This window comes from Camellia sinensis, chromosome 13 (genome assembly GCF_055761805.1).
Source record: "Camellia sinensis isolate YWXY chromosome 13, ASM5576180v1, whole genome shotgun sequence".
NCBI classification, from domain to species: Eukaryota; Viridiplantae; Streptophyta; class Magnoliopsida; order Ericales; family Theaceae; genus Camellia; species Camellia sinensis.
The window spans coordinates 136,138,916-136,148,927 of record NC_138973.1 but is presented as its reverse complement, the minus strand read 5'-3'; positions in this window follow the sequence as shown (position 1 = coordinate 136,148,927).

Genomic DNA, 10,012 nt, shown 5'->3' with positions numbered 1-10,012 from the left:
GTTATATCCCCTATTTGGCCCCATTTTTGCATAAGTTGATAGCCCTCTTGGCTTCTGTTTTTGGACCTTGGTCCGAACTGAAAGTGGCCTTGTTTTGGTCTATACTTCATGTTTCATTCACACTTTTTTCCTGTTTGGTGATTATTTTATATACTTCATGTTATAGCACCTTTTGGGCCTTGTTTTACATCCCATTTTTAGCATATTTGTATACTGATTTTGAAGCTTCCATATACTGTAAATGTTCATATTTTTGGTCCATCTTCAGTGTTGTAGAAGGAAATTTTTCAGTTTGGGTTTAGCTTATACCACTTGCTTCATTACCCCTATCTTGGCCCCTATTTTTGTATGCTATTTTTGCCATACCTATATTTGCTGTTTGGCCATGTTCATAACTGGAAAAGTGCTTATCTTGGGGCTGTCTAGCTTCTGTCTTTGCATTGCATGTCCATGTTGTGCATATTTAGCATGGCTATAGGCCATTTCGGGTGCCTAATGTTGCATTTCGGGACATTTCCTTGCATTTCATATCATTTCGCCTCATCCCGGGGCTGTTTTCCCCTTGTTTTGTTGCTGAAATTCCATTAGCATGCTTTCATATCATTTTTGCCATGTTGCATCACATTTCATCATTGCCTCGGTTTGCGTGCCCGTGTGCACGCATTTCGAGGCACCTCATTTTCTGCCATCGGCATCTTATGTGAGTGTGGCTGAGGCTCTCTCATGTTAGTATAAGTCCATTTGTCATTTTCCATGTCATTTGCATTGCGTATGCATTGCCTCGGTTTGCGTGCCCGTGTGCACGCACTTCGAGGCATCTCATTTTTATCATTCTGTCATCGCCTCGGTTTGCGTGCCCGCGTGCACGTACTTCGATGCATCTCATTTTTATTGTATCTGTCATCGCCTCGGTTTGCGTGCCCGTGTGCATGTACTTCGAGGCATCTCATTTTTATCATTCTGTCATCGCCTCGGTTTGCGTGCCCGTGTGCACGTACTTCGAGGCATCTCATTTTCATCATTCTATTATCGTCTCGGTTTGCGTGCCCGTGTGCACGTACTTCGAGGCATCTCATTTTCATTTTCATTATATCTGTCATCGCCTCGATTTGCATGCCCGTGTGCACGTACTTCGAGGCGTCTCATTTTCATTGCATTCCGTCATTTTCTCGGTTTGCGTGCCCGAGTGCACGTATTTCGAGGCCTATCATTTCATAGCATTGCGTATGTTAGGATTATATATTAGTTGCATTTCATGCATATCATGCATATTGCATCATGTCCGGAATAGGAATTAGCCCGAGCACGGGAAACGAGGTACATTTCGTACTCCGAGTGACGGAATGTGTCTCAATTCCCCAGTCACCGACACTCCGGATTATCCATGATGGAGCTAGGTTTTAGCTGTAGTTTCATGTGCATTCATCCTATATTGAGTTGTGCATTTCGATTCCTCGGCCATCATGCCTCGGTATGCGTGATTGGTGGCACGAGGATCGAAACATGCATATATCTGTGCAGATACATTGCTATGCCCCTTTCCTGCTCTCTGTTGCAGCAAAACGAAGAATCAGCAATTTTTCTGGGCTCAGCACGCATTTCAAGAACAGGTGTAAACAGAGGCTAATTGGGGCATTCCGGTGGATTTCCGCGCAAGACAACATGGACATGCATCATCCATCAGAAGCAGGACAGTCCCTGGCTCGCACGCCAGTTTTATCTGCTTTCTTAGTTAATTCATTAATTAATTAGAAATCTGTAATATTCTTTTATTCGGGACTGTAATATTTGGACTGTATTATTTATTCGGACCCTCCGAGTGAGGGCGCAACTGTAATAAGTGTGGGTGAGTGTGTTGTATGTCTTCCAACCCCACGTCTTTCTCCCTTTTATTTATCCGCTTTTGATGGTTAGATTAGGGCATGTTTAAATTAGCATACAGTATGACAGCATGTTTGCATCATTCATCTGTATTGCATGCACCGGGCTCGGCGCATCATACTAACTGCATTGTATTTTCGATTTAAAAGTTAAATACATGTTAGCTGTAGCATTTCATATGCCATCTTAGAATAGCCGAGCCTGCTATAGTTGCATTTTGCATGTGTTGCATTAGGCATTTCTGTACACTTAGGATCATGCATAATTTCTAATATAGTTTCTATTTTGGCTTGGAGTACTCGGTGAGTTTTATGCTTTAGCATCCTTGCATGCGTGTGAGTGAATGCCATGATAGCATGCTTACCATGAGGCTATGTGCTTATCTGATATATCTGCCTGAATGCCTGTGGGTGAAGGTTGGGTTATCTGAATTGGAATGAATCATCAAAATGTTTCAAGCCTACCTGCGAGTAGCAAACCATTTTCAAAAACAAACATGAAATGTTCTGTTCCAATTAGGGCGACCCGGTCTATACTTATATGCTGTGAGCATCACATAGTAACCTAGGCTAATAACCGGAATAAGAACTCACAATGTTTTCAAAAATTGATATCATGGTTAGTAGAGGCCGGTCTATGACCGGGCGAGCGGGGGTGCTCACGAAGTGACCTTCCCCAATCGTACCCAAGTTCCCGAGCCGAGGCAACTTTGGTGATGACGGACACGTGGCCTTTTGGCACCGAGTCAGGGTTTCCTAAATTTCCCAAAATAAAATATTTAGGTGGCGACTCTGTATCTGGCAAAGCAGTCCATGTTTGGCACTTCTTTCAAAAATCAGTTTTCCTAAAACGATTTGCCGGATTTGGACTCTTTGGTTCAGATTTAGAACCGTGACTGCAAAAGTCGAGTCCGAGCTGTAGCGAGGTCCCCCGCGGGCTTGTTACAGTTTCTGGCGACTCTGCTGGGGATTTAGAGAACTTGACTCGAACTCATGATATCTGTTTTTGACTACACTTGTGTGTTTCTTTGCATTTCATTTGCATTGGTGCGCCTAGGACACCGTGTTTGCCATCTGCTATTCCTGAACGGTTTGCCGGAGGCTTGTCTTGTCAAGGCATGACCATAAGGCTGACCGGTTGTGGGCTCTGCCAGTATGGGAACACAAACCCCGGTTTACCGGGGCACCCTCTTTGACCATTCGACCTAGTGCATATTCGGATCCATAGTGACCATTCCAAACTAGGACAGGATGCTTACCCGTTTATAGGTTGTTTGAAATCGCTGCGTGCATAGTGAAACCCTAGCTCCTGACAAAATAGGACAGGGAAACCCTACCCCAACATAGGGGTGTTTTGGCTCTCACTTATCTGTTATGTGCTTTAGAGTGCGTCTCTACAGGAATGCATGTATCAGTATATGAGTTTGGGCAACAGGCCTGCGGGCATCAATTCAGTATTGTCAGTATCAGGCCTGCGGGCATCAGTTCAGCATTGTGGGTATCAGACCTGCGAGCATCAGCCAGTATTTGAGAATCAGTTATCTGCGGGTATCAGATTCAGTTTTAGGGGACAGTGATACAGGGATAATAATCAGTGTTTGAGGACAGTATATATTTCAGCTTATTGACTATGTGTTATTATGCCCGACTGTGAGTCTTGCATGTTACTTTAAGCTGTTATGCTGCCCGTTTATCTGTTTATTTATTTCCTTTTCACTTTATTTATCTTTTGCTAGGTCAGTTTTAGCACGATTGCTTCCGACCCAACCGGCATTCCCCAAGCACCTTGGACACGAGGTCGTCGACTCCACCGATCTGAGGATCTAATCGACGGACAGCCAGTGTTCCATTCTCTACCCCCTGTTACAAGAAGGAAGCAAAGGAAGCGCAGTACATCTGAATTGAGAGCACCAGAACAGTGGTATCCCCCACCAGTGGACAGTTGGACTGAGATCCCCCTTGAGACAAATCTGCCAATAGTTCAGACAAATCGAAGCAGTATGACAACACCGACAGGAGTTGAGGAAATGATGCGCCAGATGCAGGAAACCATGCGGGCTATGCAACAAGATGCCGTCCGCCGAGATGAACTCGCTAAGCAGCAAGCTGAAATTATGACTCAGCAGGCTGAACTGATTACTAGATTGCAACAACAGAGTACAGCATCTGCTTCACACCAGATTCCTCCTCCAGCAGGAGCCCCATTACCTGAGAAGGCTCCTGTTATTCAGGACGTCCCTCCTAACACCCAGAATACCGTACCGGCTGTCCAAATTCTGCAAGAGGACACGAGTCTTCCAACGGGGCCTGTCCCGCCCCCGATTCCACCACAACTGTCCAAGGTCCACACATCCAATCACCCGGACTCTCCATCCGAGGTCGAGGTTGATCAAACAGCTCTGAAATTGAGCAAACTGGAGAAGCTTTTCAAAAAATCCCAAGGGGCTAAGGCTATGCCGGATATCGGAGATGGATATACCGAGGAGGCCGTGACGCTCCCCGATAGATTCAAAATGCCACAAATAGACCGTTTTGACGGGACTGGTGACCCCATGGTCCATATCCGACTGTTTGCGGATGTCTTGCGGCCAATGGGCCTTACACGACAACAGAAGCTCTCATTATTCGGCCGAACCCTGTCGGGTGTGGCCTCCCATTGGTACGCAAGATTATCGGATGAGGTGAAGAAGAATTGGGACGAGATGGCTGAGGCCTTTGTCACACAATATTCGTATAACACTCAGATCGAGATCACAACCCGTGATCTTGAAACAACAAGGCAAGAGCCTAAGGAATCTTTCTCGGACTTTGTGATCCGATGGAGGGCAAAGGCGTCGACGATGACTTTAAGGCCCACTGACAGAGATCAAATCCGGATGATTGTGCGCAATCTCCATCCCAAGTTAATGCAAAGAATGATTGTGGTCCCCTTCCCTACTTTCGCAGATTTACATGATATGGGGGTGCAAATAGAAGATGCTATGAGGCAAGGCCTGTTTGACCAGGACAGAGAACAACCAAGGAGGACCTTTAACCGTAACAACAATGCAGGCCCGAGCGGCGCTGCTAATACAAGAGCCTCGGAAGTTGGCATGGTCACCACTACTCCCCCTCCCCCTCCAAGGCCCATGACTGCCACACCATTCTCCGGCGCGTCCGGAAGTAACTCACAAAACAACCGATTCCAACCCCGGGGCCAAAGAACCTTCACCCAACTATACATGCCCCTGTCCAAGGTTCTGGGAATACTGATCAGGAAAAATCATTTAAAACCCCTGGAACCAAAACCATTACCAAATCCACTCCCCCCCTCGTATGACCCGTCAAAATATTGCGCATACCACCAACAACACGGTCATGATACCGACCGTTGTTACAGATTACGTCATGAGGTCCAAGATCTTATTGAAAAACAGGTAATTGCACCTCCAGATAAACCTAATGTCACAACTAACCCTCTTCCACCACATAACCAACCTCCCCCTCCCAACAGAATTAATTTCATCCAGATTGGGGTCGTGTCTTACGATCCTAGCATCTATATTACCCCCACCCACCTACCCAAGCCGGAGGTGCTCCTCCCCGCTTGCACTGACCTTTTGTGCATGGTGGACGTCTCCAAAACCCAATCGGAGCCGGTGGTGGTGACCATCGAAGACAAGGCAGGGCAGATTTTAGGAGAGAATGAGTCTGTTAAATCTGGGACTGGGCAGAATTTTACTGAGGGAGCTTATGATCCGAGCAGGCACATCCTATCAACGAGCCGAAGTGGGCTAATTGTAGAATTTCCCGAGACAGAAGAACTGTGCATGATCCGAGAGGAGGGATCTAGGCTATGGGCAGATGAGCCGACAACCATAGAGGAGGACTTTGCTAACTTGCAATTTCGCGATGATCAGGAGTTGGGGGATGCGTCCATTAACTGGAATGATTATGAGGGATCAGAGGAGGCCACTGGATGGCTTGAAGATCAACCGGATGCAGTGGGGGAAGCCCAACCAGAACAGAGCCCGGCAGGGGCAGAAACATCACTTGTGGCCGGAACGGCCGAAAATCAAGTTGTACCGCCGGAGAGCGCCGGTGTTAAGAATTCCGCTCAGGACATGGGCATTACGGATGTGGGAACTGTTGAACAAACAACTGTACTGACGCAGTTGGAACAAGGAAAGTTTAAGGAAGCTGAGAGAGCCAGAAAGGCGAAGGGCCCTGAGGGGACCGAAAGTGCTGTGTCCACAAAGACAGACAATGCTGCGAGCATTTGGACAGAGAGCACTGAAAGTGCGAGTAGACTGGAACCGGACAGATGTCTGTTGGCTGCCAGCGGAATGTGGTGGGAAGATGACGATTTGTGTCTTGCCCACACCGATGAAGACTGGGGAAATGGCCAACCAGATGATACTTGGTATCTTGATGAAGTGGACCACATGACAAGAAGTGGGCGGTACTTCAAGCCCCCACACCTAGACCAACCCGAAGCATCTGGGAAAGACAGAGAAGCGGAGAGACAGAAGGAGAAGCAGATTGAGGATGAAGCTGTGCTGAAACAGTTAAAGAAAATACAGGCAGACATCTCCATCTGGGGACTGCTAATGGCATCACGAGTGCACAGAGAAGCTGTCATATCTGCCATGGACAAGTCGAAACTTTCCATAGACACCACGCCTGAACAGCTGGTTGGGCTGGTTTTTCCGGGAGGAGGTTCCCCGGCATTAACTTTTTCGGACAAGGAGCTACCGCCTGAGGGCGCAAATCATAACAAACCTCTCTATATCTCTGTGGAATGTAGAGATAAGTGGATACCGGTGGTACTTGTTGATACCGGGTCTGCGATTAATGTCTGCCCAACCAGAACGGCATATGCAATCGGGTTAAAACCCGCAGACTTCATCCCAACCACCCAAGTGATCAGGGCATATGACAATACCAGCAGAGAAGTGATGGGGACTGTTAAAATTCAAACTAAGGTTGGTCCAGGACAACACAGCATCGAATTTCATATCCTGGACGTTCCCGCAACCTTTAACTTACTATTGGGGCGACCGTGGTTGCACCAGGTCAAAGCAGTCTCTTCCACCCTACATCAAATGCTGAAATACCCTCACGGGAAAGGGGTGGCGATCGTTTTTGGGAATTCATCAATCCATCCGCCGCCGAAAGTGTCTACACCCGTCTTGGAGATCGAGCACGGCACGGAGGATGTGTTTTTGTCGGGGTTCACTTTGGCCGAGGCTCAAGTGGTGCAGAATGTCATGGCTGCAAATGAGGGCATGTATGTCAGTGCACAATCTATCTACCTCATGAACAAGCTAAAACATACCCCTGGAATGGGATTAGGGAGAAGTGGCCGGAAAGGCGTCTCAGTGTTGGCCGAAGTGCCACACAACCCTCACACCTTTGGACTGGGTTATTTTCCCACCAAAGAGGACTGGTTGAGGAAAGGAAAAGAAATGGCCGGAAGAGCCAAGGCAAAGAGGGCTGGGAAGCCATTTGACTTAATACACAGGCCCATCTGGGGTACCCTAAACGGACGTTTCGTCCGGGAAGGGGAAGATTTTCCATTCTGCGGCTTCCCGGAGCCATGGCAAAACGCGGAAGGGAAGCGCGTGCCTGGTTTTGAAATCTTCTTCGACATACAACTATCTGGGGATGACGTTGCCGAAGCGCAGACAGACCCACTAACTGAAATTGAGCAATGTGAAGCAGTGGATCCTGAGAGTACAGAGCTGGAAATGGGGGTAGCACTGGCGAGTCTACTATCAGATCCTCCGATCGGCCAAGAGTGCTTGGGGGATAACTCTTCGGTTTCTGTGATTAGAGATGAAATAGCTGCGGGCTTTCCAGCGCCGATCTTGGATGCATCTATCGCACCTTCTCTCATCTGGCAATATGAAGAAGGCTTTTTATCTAGCAGCACCGGGTCAGGTAGTGAGCCGGAATCTGATTCTACCGAATCTTCTGCGTCGGAATCAGATTCCAGCTCGACTGAGTCTGAGTCCGGTATTCCTGGGGGTGATAACCCGGATACCACAGTCCTGTCTAGGTCGTCTTTTTCATTTTCTTTTGAGTCTGTTGTAACAGAGGAATCCGACGGCTTGGAAGTATTTAATAAGAATGATGTGGATGTGGTTTCCGAGTATTTTTCTGTGCCTTTGATTTATTGCGTAAATCAGGATTTTCAAAATTTTGATGAAAACAGCGAGGAAGAAATTCCCCCAGTTTTGCAACGATTAATCGATCAAGAGCAGGAAAGATTTGTTAAACCTTTAATGGATGAAATCACTACTGTAAATGTTGGTACTGAGAAGGACCCACGGCTGGTCCAGATCGGGTCCACGTTGTCTTCAGAGGAGCGCGAGCGCTTAGTCGCTTTATTAAAAGATTTTAAAGATGTTTTCGCGTGGTCCTATGAAGACATGCCTGGAATCGATCCTGAGATTGTACAGCACCGGATCCCTCTTGATCCAGAGGCCCGCCCTGTCAAACAGAAACTCAGAAGGATTCGCCCGGACTGGGCCCTCAAAATTAAGGAAGAGGTCACCAAGCAAATTGACGCAGGATTCCTGCTAGTATCTGAATATCCAACTTGGTTGGCCAACATAGTTCCGGTGCCAAAGAAGGACGGCAGGATTCGGGTCTGTGTAGACTTCAGAGATTTGAACAGGGCCAGTCCGAAGGACGACTTCCCCTTGCCGCACATTGATGAATTGGTGGACTTCACGGCAGGACACGCCTTGCTTTCGTTTATGGATGGTTTCTCAGGCTATAATCAGATAGTGATGGCACCCGAAGACCGAGAGAAGACTGCGTTTACTACCCCGTGGGGGACATATTGTTATAGAGTGATGCCATTCGGGCTGAAGAATGCTGGAGCTACGTATCAACGGGCAGCGACTACAATATTGCATGATATGATCCATAAGGAGGTCGAGGTGTACGTGGACGACATGATTGTCAAGTCCAAAGATAGAGAGGGCCACTACACCGCCTTACAAAAATTCTTTCAACGGATCAAAGAGTTTCGGCTGCGACTGAATCCCCAGAAATGCACGTTTGGTGTCACAGCAGGGAAGATGCTAGGGTTTCTGATCACACAAAGGGGCATTGAGGTCGACCCTTCCAAAATCAAGGCCATCTTAGAAATGCCACCACCAAGGACTGAAAAGGAGGTGCGAGGCTTTCTGGGTAAAGTGCAATTCATAAGACGGTTTATTTCTAAATTAACCTTGACTTGTGAACCACTTTTTGGTCTCCTGAAGAAAGGAAAGAAATTCCAGTGGGACGACCGATGTCAAGTAGCTTTTGAGCAGATCAAGGAGTATCTACAGAACCCACCCGTGTTGTCACCGCCAGAGCCGGGGAGACCGTTGATACTGTACCTTTCGGTAACTGAGACTACCATGGGCTGCATGCTCGCGCAGGAGTCAGAAGACAAAGTGGAAAGAGCCATCTACTATCTGAGCAAAAAGATGCTAGATTACGAGACCCGCTATACGCCGCTGGAGAAGGCTTGTTTGGCCTTGGTATGGGCAACCAGGAAGCTGCGGCACTACCTGTTAGCCCACTCAGTAATGTTGGTTTCACGTTTGGATCCTATCAAATATCTCTTCGAGAAACCAGCACTTACGGGTAGGCTGGCTCGCTGGCTGCTGTTGCTCTCCGAATTTGATTTGAAGTATGTAACGCGCAAGTCAGTAAAAGGCAGAGCGGTAGCGGAGTTCCTTGCCGACCACCCGGTTGAGGGGGATGAAGCGTTTGAGTATCTATTCCCAGATGAAGCCATTCTGCACGTCGAAGATGAAACTTGGACAATGTACTTTGACGGAGCGTCAAACCAGTATGGGTATGGGATAGGGGTGTTGCTGATAGCGCCTGATGATTCCCGTATCCCTTTAGCATTCAAGCTCCGGTTCAAGGTTTCCAACAATGAAGCAGAGTATGAAGCATGTATTGCTGGCCTGGAAGCAGCCCTGGAACTAGGGGCAAGACGAGTGGACGTCATTGGGGACTCGAACCTTGTTGTGTCTCAAGCAAAAGGAGATTGGAAGGTCAAAGAGGAAAGGATGATAACCTACCACCAAGCCTTGGATTTGCTAATTCCTCGGTTTGAGAAGCTAAATTTCACCCACCTCGTA